This window comes from Centropristis striata, chromosome 16, assembly GCF_030273125.1.
Source record: "Centropristis striata isolate RG_2023a ecotype Rhode Island chromosome 16, C.striata_1.0, whole genome shotgun sequence".
NCBI classification, from domain to species: Eukaryota; Metazoa; Chordata; class Actinopteri; order Perciformes; family Serranidae; genus Centropristis; species Centropristis striata.
The window spans coordinates 27,242,551-27,259,821 of NC_081532.1; the positions used below are offsets into that span (position 1 = coordinate 27,242,551).

At 40.2% G+C, this 17,271-nt stretch overlaps 1 long non-coding RNA gene across 1 annotated transcript; it reads right to left on the reverse strand.

Moving 5' to 3' along the window:
* Positions 1–8,495: 8,495 nt before the first annotated feature.
* On the reverse strand, positions 8,496–16,367 carry LOC131988175 (uncharacterized). The gene is made up of 3 exons (XR_009395860.1): positions 16,312–16,367; positions 8,958–9,069; positions 8,496–8,536 (listed from the first exon to the last, which is right to left on the reverse strand). It is a non-coding gene; the product is annotated as an uncharacterized LOC131988175 (long non-coding RNA).
* Between the last annotated feature and the right edge of the window lie 904 nt (positions 16,368–17,271).

Consider the following 17,271-nt stretch of genomic DNA (forward strand, 5'->3'; position numbering starts at 1 on the left):
GTTTCATTTTAAGTTGCTATCTGTCACATGGGCAAACTAATCAGAGAGACAGATGAAAGGTGGGGGCCAGTAGAGGGGTCAGCTACTCAGTGATGGCTTCCTCTGATGGCTGGGTGACCCCTCACCCCTGCTAGAGGATCCTGGGTAAGGGATCAGCCATGTGTGATTATTCACATTGGGTCTGCCCGTTTGAAACGGCATCTATACAAATAATCTTTTTCGTTATAATTAAGTTTGTACCTCTACAGGCAATTATATGTGTGACACATTTAAAACCCCCATATTGTAGAAAGTTAGATTTCATTTTTTTTCATTATAAAGTAGGTTCAGGTGCTATATTTATCATGTGAAAGAATCAAAACACTCAATCACTGGAGAAAAGCACACAGCCCTTTTTCAGAAACTGTGCCTTTAAACGAGCCGTTACAACTTCTGTAAAGTTATGATGTCACAGCTATACTATATATAATGTAGAAAGTGCCACTACAGTGCCGTTACAGTCATTTCCGGGCTGCAATAATGGTGAAGAAAACCCAGAGAGTGCAGATGTTAAGGCCCTGAAACACTGACCAAACAGACCAGACTGGGCTTTTTCGGTGAGATGGTCAGATGTTTGAAGAGACAGGCGCTAAAACGGAGCGTTTCAGACACAGGGTGAATACAGGTATATTCAGATGGACAATATGAGAAAAAAATGTGTTTTTTATTAATATAAAAGTATGTTAACATGTTCTAGTAGAAACTTAAAGTGCAAGTATGAACTTAAAAAATAGCATACAGTCATGTAAAAAAAATATTAGACCATTGTTTTCTTCAATTTCTTGTTCATTTTAATGCCTGGTACAACTAAAGGTACATTTGTTTAGAGAAATATAATGATAACAACAGAAAAGCTCATAAGAGTTTAATTTAAGAGCTGATATTTAGCCATTTTTTATGGTTTTCTTGATGATAACCAAAATCATTATCAAGAAAACAATGGAAAATGGCTGATAACAGCTCTTAAATTAAACTTTTATGAGCTATTTTTGTTATTATAATTATATTTTTCCAAACAAATGTACCTTTATGTGTACCAGGCATTAAATGAACAAGAAAGCAAGCAGAAAACAAGGGTGGTCTAATAATTTTTTCCATGACTGTATGTCCCCTTTAACTTTTAGCGCAGGTGGAGATCAAGCCATTGGATTCAGTGTTAAAACTCTGTAGCTAGACATTTCCCTGTTTCCTATTTAGGCTTGTTTGGTGTGATGACTTTTCCATCTGCCTTCAAAGCTGGAATCGACTCATCCATTTATTAAATTTATAATTGGACATGTTGCATAAACCAGATTCCTGTGCTCAATGGAGCCTTTCATGGCACTCACTAATCAGACCAGACGCCACCAGACAACAGCTATATTTACTTGTATCATGTTAGAACAAGCCCCACTTGAAACAAACTACTCTTACATTTTGGATGAGGTGTCTGCGCACGGCAGCAAACAACAACAGCCCGGGTCAGGAAGTTCAGCGCCGCGATCAGTTTACTGTCACAGCAACAGTCTCCACATTGCCGGTCAAATGAACCACCTTATTTATACAGCTTCAGCTCTGCGGCAGAGGAGTTGTAAAAAGTTAAAAGAAACCCCCCCACTGAACCAAAAGCGGATTTTCACTGCCTTTCTTCTCTGCATGGAAGCAGTATGAACTTAATGCTCAGCGGAGAGGACATTAGACTGTTTATGGTTTATTAATTGTTTCTGAGGGAGTGGCAGTCCAAGCGTGACCTGCTGTTAACTACCATATAAAACATCCACATGTTCACAACATCTGGGGGCTTCTAAGTAAACAATACAGTGAAATATACTTTCGACATATAACAGTTTTCTGGCTCAAGCAGAAGGCACGTCTGCCTCTGCAGCTGCTTGGCCTTTTTAACTCCCTTAGTCGTGTCGGCACATGTCCACTGTCAGGGAGCAGTGCCAAAAACGACCACTGTGTTCAATTATATTTCAGTAATTGTGTATGATACACATTAATCAAATCTAATAATCAGTTTTCAACGGCATATGGTTAGCAGGGCTGCGCTGTCAAGTGGAGAATATGTACAAAATGCCATGGTGTGCTAGTAAGTATTCAGAACTTAAAAAATACATTAAGTTAAAATGTCATAATCAAGTTCATAATTACCATGAATATAATTTCAATGCCAGCTGAGGCTTACAGATGCAAAGCAGCATAGTAAATAGTTGGAAGAGAGTGTGTGTGTGTGTGTGTGTGTGTGTGTGGCTTAAAACACAGAGGAGGAATTAAAAATCTGATGTCATTAAAGTCTGGCAGAGTATCACATTATTTACATGATGTAACCTTCCTCTGCCAGGACGTGTCACTCAGGACTCCATCTGCTGTGAGCGCAGCACAGAGCGTTGCTGTGTGGGTGTGTGTGTGGGTGTGTGTGTATGTGCGGACACCAAGGTACCACAGCAGGCCTCTAATACGTGACCTAAGTGATGGCCTAAAGCTGTCAGCTCTTTCCTGTGGGAAGAAGAGGACAGCTAAACAACTGATTATCTGTTCCAGTCACCCACAAATACTACTGACAATACCTCGCTGCCAAGAGAAATTGGTCCAAGTGTGACAGGAGTGCAGTGTGTGTGTGTGTGTGTGTGTGCGTAAAAGATGAGGGGAGGGCTGTGATGCTGTACATCTTATTCCGTTCACGTCGTCTCACTTTGTTTGGATCTACTGTTAAGCAGAGCGAGGTTTGTTAACAATAGATTTCGATGGGGGTAAATATATTAAGGCAGTTCGTGCAGGTCATATGAATTTAACTCCCCTTAACATTTCCATTAAACAGATTTATAATTTCAAAGGATGGAGCTCAATTTTTTTTGCAGGAGCAGCAGCAGCAGCAGGGAACAACTTTAGTCCGCAGGCATTTATGAATTGATTGAGACTTCATCTGTTGGAGCTTTGATGTTTTCTTTCGTATTATTCTTTCATCCCACTCTTTTTTTGAGACACTCAGCATTAAGTGCGTCCATGAATGGGCTTCTTCATTGAGAACACCTGTGCTGCAGTTAAAATAAGCAGACCTATCTTAATACTTTTACCGTCCAGTGTCTATCTTTGAGCTTCTTCTGTTCCAATATAATCAAACAGGAAGACACACGTTTCCTGTCTTTGGCCCATATGCGCTGGAAGGTAACCATCAATATCCACGCACTCACTGAAACTTTTTTTTCATCTTCCCCTCGCCGTCTCCTGCTTACTCACTCTGTCTCTCATTCTCCCCGTCCTTGTGAAGTATGTAAGTGTGTGTGCTCGCTTTCAAAAAATAGGTAACAAAGTTTGCTGGAGCTTTGAGCTTTCCCTTGATCTGAATACAAAGCTCTAAGGTTCATGTTGGTTCATGTTTGGTTTCCACTGCAGCTCAAAGAGCTAATTGTGTTCAGCAACATCACAGTGTGACACGTTGACTGACTAATGCATTAGCCATCGTCCTGTTTGATAGAGACACAAACACGCACGCAGAATGCCCGGCGCCGCTTGTGTAACACGCCTCACCTTCCCTGTGATGTAGCTATGGGAGCCTTGTCGTGGCTGCTCACTTGTTATGATGGTGGTCGGTGTCACGGCTGGTTCACATGGTGTTTTGATCCCTGCTGTCAGAGCCCAGTGAGCTCACACAGACACAGCTGGCTTGGGTGGAGCCGCTAGGGGTACATAAGGAGTTGAAGGACATGGATCCTTGCCAACACATTTCATACATAGCGCATATCTTACAAGTGCAGCTGAGAATTAGAGACAGGGGACCCTCGCCCCTCACTGCCCACCCTACCATCTGCCCGCATGGGGCTGGGGGCTCTGTGGCTTAGCTTCTATATTACCATGCATGACAGCCCTGCCCTCAATCAACCCCTTAATACACACACACACACACATACACACCTTCTCTTCTCTTCTCTTCTCTTCTCTTCTCTTCTCTTCTCTTCTCTTCTCTTCTCTTCTCTTCTCTTCTCTTCTCTTCTCTACTCTTCTCTTCTCTTCTCTTCTCTTCTCTTCTCTTCTCTTCTCTTCTCTTCTCCTCTTAATGACAGGAGTATGTCAGTGTGAAACTTGCTTCTCCTTAATGTCAGTGTAAATGAGAGATTACTGGCCTTTAACATCAGTAAAGACGAGGGACATTATTTTCCTCTCGCCGTCTAATTTGGTTCTTGCTCGGAGGGGACTGCGAGGCCAGCAAAGGTTAGGTCTCTGCAACGGTGTATGTGTGTGTGTGTGTGTGTGTGTGTGTGTGTGTGTGTGTGTGCAGATGTTGGCGAATGTGTGTCAGCGTGTGGCTGAGTGTCTCAGCGGAGGTTACAGGTCTCCGAGTGGATATAATTAGAAACTTCCGTGCAGCTTTTTAGAAAAATAGTCAGCTTCCCCTTGCTTGTTTTCCTTTCACCATTTATCTCTCTTCTCTGGTGACACGATCCGGGAGTTAACCGCCATGTCCATCTTTGTGTCTCAACTTGCCCCCGTTTTTCTCTGCTGGTGTAAATCTCACATCCTGTTCTCCATCAGCCAAATAAAACAGCAGCACTGGTTAGAACACATGGAGGGGAATCCCTAGAATCAGCATACATACATGAGGCTTCACAGGGCCTCATTCTTCTTTGCAATGAAGGCTTGTTGGAGGGGAGAAATGATTGGATGACTGATATGAGAAACATGAAATGAGATGAAACAACTCTCTAGTGGTTTTCTAACAGTAATTTTATTACTTAAACGGACATGTATCATCAAAGAAAGTCAAACAGCATAAAACAAATTATAGGACATAATTTGGCACCACTTTTTGCCTAAATTAGCTATTTCCTCAGGTCATGTGTCTGAAGTTGAGTAGTAGTTTGGGTGTAGTCTATTCTGTATGTCATCACTGCAATCTCCAAGATGTGAAGATATTGTACATCAGGTCATTCCTGCCAACATGAAAGCACCTTTACATTTAGAAATGACAGTTATTAGTAGAAAGCTGTTGGCAGATAACTAAGAGAGAATTCTCTGGAGCCTTTCATCCTCCTACTGCCTGCTATAAATAATGGCAGGTTACTAAGGATAGGCTGAGTGACTCATACACCTTCTCCTTGCTGCCACTGGCCTGCTTCTTCTCCTATAGCTGTCAAACAGGGCTTAAGGGGCCAGTGTACTTAGTCAGTGCTGCTTGTCGGATAGCCCGATAGCTTCGGAAACCCCCTCTCAGCACAGCTCTCTATCGTCAGAGTAGGAGGTTCTGTGCCCAAACATTTCTGTACCTTTCTAAATCTGACATTCACACCCACTTCACACTGTGATTGGCCAGCTGTGTGAAGGTGGGAAAGGAGCCAGGGATTAAACTTCTCTTTCTAGCTCTTTTTCAAACACTTTAAATTAAGGATGGGCGCAATTAAGCGACTAGTCAGTTAAATGTTGCTACCCTCGCGAGTCTGCACCAAAAATGCCAGTCAGTTTAACCCTTTGATGCACAATATATTGACACCCCTTCTAATTAATGCACAACATGGGTCAAAATGACCCGCACTCATCTCCCATGTTATTTAATGCTTGCTGTGTGTTTCTGTGCTCTATCGTTTGATATCAACTTATTTTATGATTGAATATTCCAAGTATTCTTTATGTATCTTCTTTTTGGGGTAACAACAGATCATTATTTCCAATTTGCCATACTTTATGAAGAAAAAACATTTTTGTATTATTACCTAGCTAACTACTTGGCTAAGTAGCTTGCTAAGCTAACTATTCAGCCAAGAAGTTAATTAAGTAGTTAGCTTAGCAAGCTGCTTAGCCAAGAAGTTGGCTAAGTAGTTAGCTTAGCATGCTACTTAGCCAATAAGTAGTTAGCTTAGCAAGTTACTTAGCTAAATTCTTAGCCAAGAAGTTAGCTTAGTAGTTAGCTTAGCACGCTACTTAGCTAAAAAATGGATATGGGTAATTTTTCACCCATGTTGTGCATTAGAAGAGTAGTGACACAAAAAGGGATTTTATTTAAAAAATCAATAAAGGAAAACATAAAATTAGGATGTATGATGATCGAAAACAAACTTACTGAGGAAAGCTGGAATACTGAATGATGAAATACATTTATTGCAAAGATATAGAACATAAAAACTCATACATATCGGGTCACTTTAGACCCATGTTGTGCATCAAAATGTTCAAGGTATTGATATTTTATAAGAGGAGGAGAAGAGGCCCCATGCTGTTGGCAGAAGAGCTGTGGACTGTGATTACTCTTAGCAGCATGCATGGGAATTAATTACAGTATAGCATATTTCTTGTTTTGTCAAGATGGTCTAAATAAGTCAATAAGTTCTATCGCTAGTTGCTTTTTAGAAACAAAGTCGCTAAGATTTACTGTCTTAAAAAGCACTAAATCTAGTGAGAAAGTCGCCAAGCGGCTAACACCAGCTAGCTCAGTGAATCAAACTTGCATCCTAAGATACTCATGGTTTAAGTGATGCCAAACCAGAACTTATTTTAGACAACAGTACCCACTGACTGTTTCATCACATTTCCAACACACAAGGGGTTTGTGAGGCACATTGCTAACTGAATGACTGAATAAAGCCGAATTGGGTTTAGCAGAGAAGACACTGGGGACATACTGATGACCAAGGCGTTTAAAATATTATGAAAAATGCCAATTTAAAGGCTTCTTATACAAAATATCTTTTTGCCGACAGTTTTTAACTCTCCTCTCCTGGGTTAATTTGACCCAGGGCATGTTTAATTATCCAAAAGTGTCAGAAACTAAAAAATCCCAATAAACATTGTTTATATTTCATCATTAACTCCATTACTAACCATTTCGATCAATATTTAGTGCAATGGTGTTCTTTACCTCTCAGAGATCATGGTTCAATGACGATAATTCACTCGTTTTTCATAAAAAATGCATGTTAAATATTTTTTTATCTACATTGGAAATACCTACATAGAAACTCAATGGTTTTACGTGACTTTGATTTTTATTTTTTTTTATTTTACATTTTTAATTTTTTTCTTTTTATGAAAAAATAATTGGAACTGTTTTTCTTTTTTTACTCTGAAATGGGTCATTTTGACCCGAAACATAACAGGAGGGTTAACCTTTCGATTAAATTGTGCAACATTTTAACTATTTTCTGATTTTTTTTTCTTACTTTTAGTTTAGTTGACTAGTCTTAGTGAATGTGTGAAAATATTGTCCCTGTATTGAAATGATATAGCACCTTCCCCCTCTCCATGACAGCCGGCATTTCACTCCACCATCGAGTAGCTGTTGGGTTCACATAGATTTTATTAGACTGTTTATGGTTTTGAAACTAGTCACACTTTCGCACTTGAAAAAATTCACATATAGCTTCACAGTGTTTCACATTGCCTGAGCCAGCAGTAATGGGCTGCAGGAGATGGAGAGCAACAGTTATCATGACACCAGCTGATGTTAAAGATCCCCACTGATCCATTCACAGAGGAGAAGGGATGTTTTCTCTCCTTTACTTAGCTTCGTATTGCACTTTAATACAGCTAATTAAACATTTTAATCAGGGATAGCACTGTATTGATCTCAATCCGTGCTAAGGGGGGTTTAGTGTTAACTATACCACTCTGATTATTCTTGCTCCACTAGAGCTGCCAGTCACTCTCCCAATGATCCCATCAACTCTCCCTCCTGCCACTGTCGAGAGAGAGGACCAGTAAAAACAATGAATTGAAGTCATCCCCGACTTATAATTAATCTCTTGTCGACTTCTATTGACTCCTCCACTCTTTGATTAAATAATTACCTAAGTGCCATAAGCCTCCGTGATTGAGTCATAATCCTGAATAAGCTGTAACCAACTATGGTCACCTTCTTGCTACGATTAGCTCATCATTTGCTTGGCTGCCAGAGCAGCAGCAGCCCCCCCATCTGTTGGGATGGCAATTTTGGGTTTGGTTGTTTATGAAGCCTGGTAACAGGTTCTCCATCGACTTCTGGTACGGTCCATCTCCCAGAGTGTGTGCAGGTGCAGACACGTGCGCACACATATGCCCATGTATGCAAATGCACTCACACACATGTCTGCACATTCTGACAACTGCAGTTTCTCACATTATACTACTGCTCAAACCCACCCACAACAAAGCACACACACACTTGCCTTCACACATGCACTCGCAAGCACATGCGTGTCTACCCACCTGCCCACCCAGCACTCCCACACCTCACACATAAACAGCCTGGCATCTGTCACAGGGGGGGTCACACGTACACACACGTGCACACGCGCAAACACAAACACACGGAGACACACAAACACAGTCCTGTTGTCTGCAGTGAGCGTACCCTTTTGACCCTTTGACAGGTACACGGAGGATCTCAAAGTGAGAGGAGAAGCCTCAGAGCAGGTCTACAAGTCAGAGACGTGCCCTCTCCATAGGTAGCTGTCGAACTCCTCAGGGCTCCAGGGGACGGCGGTGCCTCTCCCAGGAAGCTATAACTCTCCTCTCAGGAAGTGAGGTGTGTCTGGAGCGTTATCTACATCTGTCTGGGTGAGGAGCAGGAGGACAAGAGGTCAGACAAGAATGGGACCACTTATATCATGTTTTATGTATGACGTGTGGCATGTGTTTGAATATTTACATGTGTCTGAAGGTGATGCAAATATAGTGGAAAAAAGAGAGGAAGTTCAGAGAACTGTGCTTCCTTTGTCAACAAAGACTTTCTGTAAACAGTTGAGCATGATGCAACTCCAGTGCTGAGCCAGTAACACCCAAAGTGCGTATCATCTATTGATCAGAGCACCACCTCCATATATTAAGGCTCTCAAAATCAGTGATCAAGTCCCTAAAGACAATACGAATATGTTCGGAAAACTGATTTTGTCTTCAGATAGACTTGATAAACAGATTATGAGACATTTATATTTTGTAACATTGGATCATTCAAGTATTTTCTATCTTACCGTATCCTTTACACAACAGCTGTGACCTTCAAACTGGTTTCGACACTCTCCTTCTTTCCTATTCCTGATGGTTTCTCAAATTCCCTCTGGTCCTAGGTATGTCGAACGACCCCTGAAATAACACGTTTGAAGAATATAAATGATAAGCCCCCACAAAGTCGAGTTGAAAGCTTTGGGGGTGATCCTCGTGAACTCTTCGAACACTCCCAGGCATATAATTAAAAGGTAGTTTCTAATTTCTATGAGAGTAAATTAGCGCCTCGGCTTCATTGTTAAATCATGGCTGGTGGCACGTAGCCTGGGGAGATGGATTGAATGGATCAGAGAGGGTTGGACAGTCACTGGATAATTTTGACAATGGGGTTCGGGGGTATCATCCATCACTCACGAGCTTACATGAAAGTTTTGACAGGTAGAGGTCATGGCAATGTGGCAGGAGCCAACAGAGATGGATGCCTTTAATTTGGGTAATGAAGAGTTAACCATCTTGGGAGAGCAAGAGGAGCGTTAAATGGGAGAGCCATCCGCCATTAAAAGAAAGTCTTATTTAATTCCTCCAACCCTAATGAAAGACATCGGAACACAATCCTTGATTGACAATGAGGCCCCAGCTGTAATTCCCTGCAGACAGTTCACTTAAGTTCCCTCCCTTGTTAATCTCAAATATAATGAATTGCAAAACTAAGGTTAAATGTGGCAGCGTGAATTCATTATCACTAATACATTAGACCATAAGATGATTTACAGTGCAGTCTCTCTCTTATTTTCATTAACGGTGAATAGCTTTGATTTAACCAAGATTACGCTGGCCTGTTCATCCTCACCATCAATCTCACTAGCTTGGCCATTGTCCTCCTTTATATCTGACCTCTTCACTCGAGAATGGAGCGAAGAATAAAACTATGTAAGAGCAGACAACCTGGTGAAAAAATTATTATTCTGCTTTTTAGTGTGAGTACAAGACCCCTCTTTATCGCTTCCTCGGAAATTATATTCATCCTGAGCTGTCATTCAACTTCATCCTTGACCCTGGTCTTATTGTTGAAGGCTTAATGGTAGTGCTTTCGCCCAGATAACAGTTAATGCTCCACTGTCTACCAGCAAAAGGCCTGCAAAGACTATCTCGCACTAAAACACCAGGGACCCTATCTGCATACTGAGCTGATAGCTATATGGACATTCAAAATGCATGTACATGTTCCCCTATCATTCATTAACCAAAAGAAAGGTATCTGAAATGCATGTTTCTTTCTGAGGTATAATTCCAACGTGTCAGCCACTGTGTATATTGAACGTGGCATAACAGTGTGGGCACTCTGTGGCTTGGGCAACACTTCCTGTCTATTCATATTAAGGCTTGCAGGAATGTCATACATAAATCTGCCTATTATGGTTATACACCCGCTAGCTATATTGCATACGCCCAATTTGCCTCACTAAAAAATGTGTATTTGCATTGACTTTAAGTATCACATGTGCTTTTTGCTTGTGTGTATGCCTTTTTAAGGAAAAGTGCGAGTGCGTGCATGCTACCATGTGCTCCAATCATTGCAGTGCATGCATGTGACAAATTGTAACAGTGCTCTAAGTAGAGGCTGCAGCAGCTATGGTGAGTGACAGGAAGGTTATGTGCGCCTAATGACAGGGTTTTAAAGCTATAGCTACTGCTAATTGGGGTGATGTGTCCGTCCCGTGTCCCCCCAAGACATGTCTCGCTACCAGGGATTAGCCATGATTAAGGTACTGGTCTTCCTAGTGCTTTAAGACCTTTCACAGTATTTATCCGCAATGGTCAGATTACTCCAGTGATGGACAGATAGAGATCGCAGAGGTCGTGATATATCTAGGCAGTTAGTTTGAAGGGTATTATAGCCACCTTAGTGCGGCTTTGAAAGTTACATATACCACCAGATGTGATATGAGAAGGCGCATTATAGGCTGCAGACAGAGAGCCGATGTAATATTTATGCAATCAGCTTGTTATATAAAAGTAGTTCAAAAATAATGCCTCAGGATATTTTTCACATTTCTTGTTAAAAGAAAATGGGAGGGAGCTCTTACACACATTTACAGCTTGTAAAAATCATTATGTTCTGTTGGCAAACAATGTATTCTAGCATCACACTAAGTGCGCTATAATGGTTCTCCCCAATTAACAAGACACTAATTATGTGTTGCTTCCTCTACAGGTCTATCTGGAACACAATGCTTTATGAGCTGCCCTTTTCAATATTTCTTAATATTGTTATGAAAGCACAATAATTACTCTTTATGACTATAGTTACACAGCATTGAATTGCTGTAAAGAGACATACAGTTAAATGTATAAAGGAATAAAAAAGCAGGAATATTTATTGAAAGTAGATTTTTATGGGTACTTTTCACCAGGAAACTGCAGACACCACTGCGAGCTTCTTAGGTCATTACAGTATTAAACACTGCGATGGTCACAGCGAACACGTTTCTAAGAAAAACATATCTCCTTTTAAACAATTTCTGTTAGTCAGGGTTTGAAATGATCAAAACTGCTGAGCCTTATTCTGTTCTCCTTGTTAGCCCGTTCCACAGGAACCTCTCATGTGTTTTCATCTGTGAATTTAAAGGGAGCAGGAAACTCTACCTTGTTAAAATGAATTGTCATGTATGCTTGACAGACACTTATAATGAGATTAGTGTTGGGACATATCAAAGAGGAAATGTTGGAAATAAGAGAAGAGCTAATCCGCTCACACTTTTATGACTAAATTCCTTCTTTCCATAGCTTCTGGAAACTTTGCTTTCCTGTTCATTATCTGAATTGTCTCACAGCTCTCATCTTGTAATCCTGAGCTCCTCTATTCACACTGGAACTCAGTTTAAAAAGACCCCACGAGACTGGAATAATAAATGGGAGATTTTGTGTTGACGATATCAGATTTTTTTTAATATCTTATATGCGAGTGAAAAGTCTTACATTTTTTTCAGAGGTAGATTGATTCCACACATTAACATAATCAGTAAAGAAAACCATACAGAGATATTTACTAGAGAATCAGCGGATGTGCTGCTGTGACAAATAGCTCATGCTAATCTATATGATTACATGATAACGTTACAACCGAGTTCAACACGCTCACAGTTATTTTTAGTACGATTGTTTTGACCACGATTTCTAACTTAAGTTATGCTGTTTACGTAAGTTCCGTGAATCATGTTTTTTAACTTAAGATACATTTTGGCGTAACTTGCGGTAGTCACGTGACCCTTGTAACGACTTCACTTCCATCATTTACGTACATTTATTTACTGTTTAAACTGTCTTTTATAATGCCTTACCAGGAAGTTATTTGCCCTAAACCTAGGTCAGTGGTTTTACAACATAAATCCACAGAAACTGCAGCCTCTTTAACAACTGCGAACCATACGTGTACATGTGTGCTGTGCTACTTTTGGAACGCGTTGCTGTTCCACGAGCTGCAAAATGCGAGCAGCGATACATACACGTGCCGTAATGAGTGGAAATGACACATGGCCTATTCTGTCGTTTAGGTTAGAGAACTTGTTGATTCCATAACATTAGCTACAGTAGCTGTGTGGGTAGTCGACTCCTCTAATGCTAACTTATAAAGTTAGCACGGCAATGTTAGCTAACGTTACTTACGGCTTTTTCATCAGAATTATATGACAAAACGTGAATAGACATAACATAAATACAACTTTAATACTGTAAGATATGTTATTGAGTTGCCTCGTTGAGAAATACTAAGAGTGAATGTACATTTCCTGTGAACAAGCCCCAGGAAGAGCGCTGATGGGCTTAGCTGGGCTAAATTAGCACATAAATGTTTTCAAACATTGCATGACCTGTGCTCAATAACTTGTTTCATTATCACAATTTTATTCATTTGTTCTAATTACGTGGAAAGTGAAGAGCCGTACAATTAAATAATTTTTTTTCTATCTGAGTTAGCAGAACATTAAACTGGAACTAGCCTGAAATCTATACAGCGCTTACTCAATGGGCCTCATAGATGTGGAAGAGGCATCAAAAATCTGGGTATTTTTATGCATGGAAGTCAAACTTTCACAGCTTTGTTCTCCACTGAGCAGCTTTCATAGGAGTAGCCAGGGCCTGTGATAGACAGTGATGCACTGTTTAGTTATAGGGCTTTTATTGTGAAAGGTGAAACTGAAGCTGTAATGTGCTGCTTTTAAAAATGTAGGAGAAAATTAATATTTTGCAATCTCGGCTCAGACTTTGGATGCTCTGTGTTATTAGGCTATACTTTAACTCGTCTGTGAACAATGGTGGTTGTTTCACAATGAAGACAACAACTCCCATGATCCCACTTGACTTCATGACATCACCGAAAACTAATTTCGGAATTTATTCTTACATATTTTTGGCGAGTGCTCAACTCTAATTATTTAATAATGAATGCATAGTACTCTTATATGAAAATTACTTAAAAACATCCCTAGTATCTGCATAATCAGTCTTTAATCACGGTGCTTTTCCCATCCGTGTGAGAGTTTGTGACTGTTGACACATGCATCAATCTAACATTTGACTCGAAGCGCTGAATATCTTAAAACTAGAACTTCTAAAAGACACTGTTTAAAGTCTGATGAAAAGCATCAAGCTTCGCCACACCTGAGTTAGTCTGTGACTGTGATTTGACACACTCATTACCAAACCTTCTATTATTGATTTCTAGATAGTTGTTAAACACTCTCCCATGCACACAGCTTAGCCTTTCCATATCCCTAAGTCTCCTCCAATGACCTTTACTGTTAAGATAGAGATAGCTCTCAGCGCATACAGAGGGTTGTGGAGGATTTGCAAAAGAGGACATTTATGAAAATCTTTCTTGAAGCCTGTCTAAGAAATCCTTAAGAGACATGAAGGAAAGGGCAGTGAGTCAGTGTATGGAGAGGACATACTGAGACTCTGATATGGATGGGATGCTGGGGAAAATACCAGTCTATATGTGCATATGTAATGCAAAGTAAAAAGGAAGTCACCAGACTCTATTGAAGTTTTCTCCCTTTCTGTGGCGCCATTGGTCTCCACAGACATACACTCAGAACATAAATACATTTGAGGAAAACTTTACTTTCAGCCAGCATATAAAGGCTGATATTGAAGTGACCTTCTCTATAGACTAGTGTTGGTATTTAAAGGAGTTCAGACCTACATATACGACAATACTTTCTCTAATAAAGTCCAGTTCTCATTTTTATGTCAAAATGAATGAGTGAATGTTATGAATGAATATGGAAAACAGGCCAAAGGCCATTCTGTCTGATTTGAGAATGGTGCGCAAGATCTCAAGAGTTGGCCACACAACTGGGGAAAAAGTATGTTTTCATTCTGGCCCACATGATTATGATTATGTTTACAAAGTCACACAGTGTTTACTTGCCGTGCTTTATCTTTATGCACGAGAGACGGTCCTTTACATCTTTTTTCCTTTAAGATCTCCTGGTTTTTGGACTGAAAACAGCAGTGGAGGCTTTAGTTTGAGCTGGTTATTTGTCACTATATGTGGTTTGAACGATTGATTTTCTCCCTCTCGCTACATTGATGAAACTCCTCCTCTGGGTTCCTCTGGGAATTCATCTTGTGCTGATAACTTTGAGCTATCTTATCTGGTCACTGTTCAAACAAGAGTGAATGCTCAGATTTGCTTCAGGTGTTTGTCTCTGCATGGCTCCATTTCTTCTTGTTTTTGTTTTCAAGGTTAAAGCCTGATTGATGCGGCTGATTTTCGCAACACTGTTTTTGTCCGGCCGTGTTGGAGCTTGTGACTAAATCCCTTTCATTCATCTGTTGAAAAAGTAATACACGGGGGATGATGGACAAGCACGCCATAGTATTCTCACATTGATTTGTATATGTACACTCCCTGTGTTAGGTTTGGTTTCAGCAAATCTAATCAAATTAAAGGATTAAATCTGCTTTTATGAAATTGTCTGTGGTTGTCTTGGAACATAAAAACATATCTGATAGTTACGGCAATAAAATAAGTGAGATCATGCACACAGCTCAATGTGTGACAGATACACTAGAATCTGGATTTCAACAAATATTATTTAAGTTACCATAACAGTTAACCCTGAAATATCAAAAGGAAGCCATAAAGAGCAAAATGAAACTAAAAATCTCTGTCTCCAAGTGTGGGTTACACTACCTTCTAATTAAAAAAAACTAACACAATGCTGCCTGAGATTTGTCCACAGGGCATGGATTCTCAATTTGTCATGCTGCTTTGAACTGTCACTGTGTGACTGGTGGTGCAAAGATCATAAACCAGTAAAACTTCAGAGCACAGGATGCAACTGAGGGTGACTAAAGAACCGGTTATACAAGAAATCAAAAGTGTTTATACCTGACCTGAACGACCACACTCGAAGCTGGAATGAAAAGCTGCTCATTATATAAAGAGCGGAGACGTGATATCATTTAAATATGGGGATAATGGCAGTGTTGGCACTTGGTTTTTCACAATAAAAGTGACAGAAATAGAAAGGGAAAGAGTCAGATTGTTGGTTTTGAAAAGTAACAGGAATTATCAGACACTGACTCTGATACAATGTCGGGGGAAGAGGGTTTCTGAAGCTATTTGACCATCCGACCAGCAGTTCTGATGGAGTATAGTAGCCCCTTAAGCACAGAAAAGCCCCTCACTGGCCTCTACACAGAGTGGCCTGTAGTCAACACTATCTTATCTCTTTAGGGGGCAAGTCTGGGCTGGTCGGCAGGAAAGCAGAGCCTCACTGCTTCAGTGGGAACCGTCCCATACTTCTTAGAAATCTGCTGACTGCTCGAGTGAATAAACAGATCTATTTCTGTAAGATTGATAGTGTTTTGGCTTTATGTTTGACTTCATTTTATTGATGAACTACATGCACCAAAAAGCCAGTAACTGTAAACAATGTCCTCGTTTTTTATTCTATCTGCAATAATTTTGTCGTTTTCACCCAGCTTGTGTTAACACGGCGGTGATAACTTCATGTCAGATTGACACACTTTATGTTTTAGAGCCTTACACATGAAACTTTCCCTCTGCTCCTTCCATAGTTTCCGCCAGAGTGTGTGAGAGCAAGACCTGACCTGCAGCCATACAATCCATCAGCATTAGTCGTCCACAGTCTTCAGACTAAACACACTCTCATTACAGTGGCTGGGAGAGCCTGGGGGGCTCTTCCTCCATGCAAGTTTATTAACACAAGCAACAATGTACGGTACAAAACTAGGTGCACCGGACTCTTACAGTAAACACTGCTTCACTGCTGCTGGTATATAATTAAAGGATTTAAATGGCCGGGCTTATAGGGAGTGACATGGCAATATGATTACTGTAGAACATACTGTACACTGTAAGCCAGAGTTGCTACAGGATGATGTCATCTCCTTCAGGCCATTGTGGATTCCCGTTGCTTTGTGGGCCAGTGTCTACACAGTGAAGAGAGAGAGAGAGAGAGAGAGAGAGAGAAAGACAGGAACTCAGACAGGAAACTCTTCACGCTTTCTTACAGAATTCAAACAGTTGTCACCTGTATAAAGACTGAGTATGTGTAGCAGGCTTATAAAAACTCCCATTTTCCTATCTCACGTTTCTAAGTGAAGTAATTGTCTGAGTGACGTGGTATTCAGTTACAAGTTTACTTGCGTTCTGCACCCACGCTGATCCTCGTGTCTCACATTGGCCACGCTCAAACTTTATAGTCTCCCTCAGGGTTTAATGCATATTAGACTGGTGGGGTGTGTGTTTACTGCCGAGGTTGTGGAATTGGGTTGAAGCATCCACGTGGTGGAAGAAGTGCAGAAGAAGTAGATAGTATAAGCTCTGTGTACTTATACACTGTAAAATATAATATTTTTTAATTTACAATAAAATACCGGCAGCTTTGGTTGCCAGAACTTCACCACAAAAAAAATACAGTGAGAGTCTACTGTAAATTTAAATGTAAATATCAGCAAAAACTGTAATTTAGACTGAATATTCCAGTAATTTTATTTTTTCCCCTGCTATTTTTGTGGCATCATGGTATTTCTCCATTAACTTTACATGAAAATATTTCCTAGTTTTGTGCTTTTCTTTGATTTGTGGTTATTAAAAGTGCTACTACGGTGACATACAATTTTTATTTTTACACCCTATTTCTGATGTAATTTGACAGTGTTTTCCTGTCATTTCTACAAACATTTTTTACAGTGTAGTATGATAAGGAAAAGCACAGACTTTGCAAAATATCCCAATTCTTATTGAGTTATTATAACTGAAGCATACTGTAAATGTGTTAGCAGCATTTAATGTTTTAGCTGGTC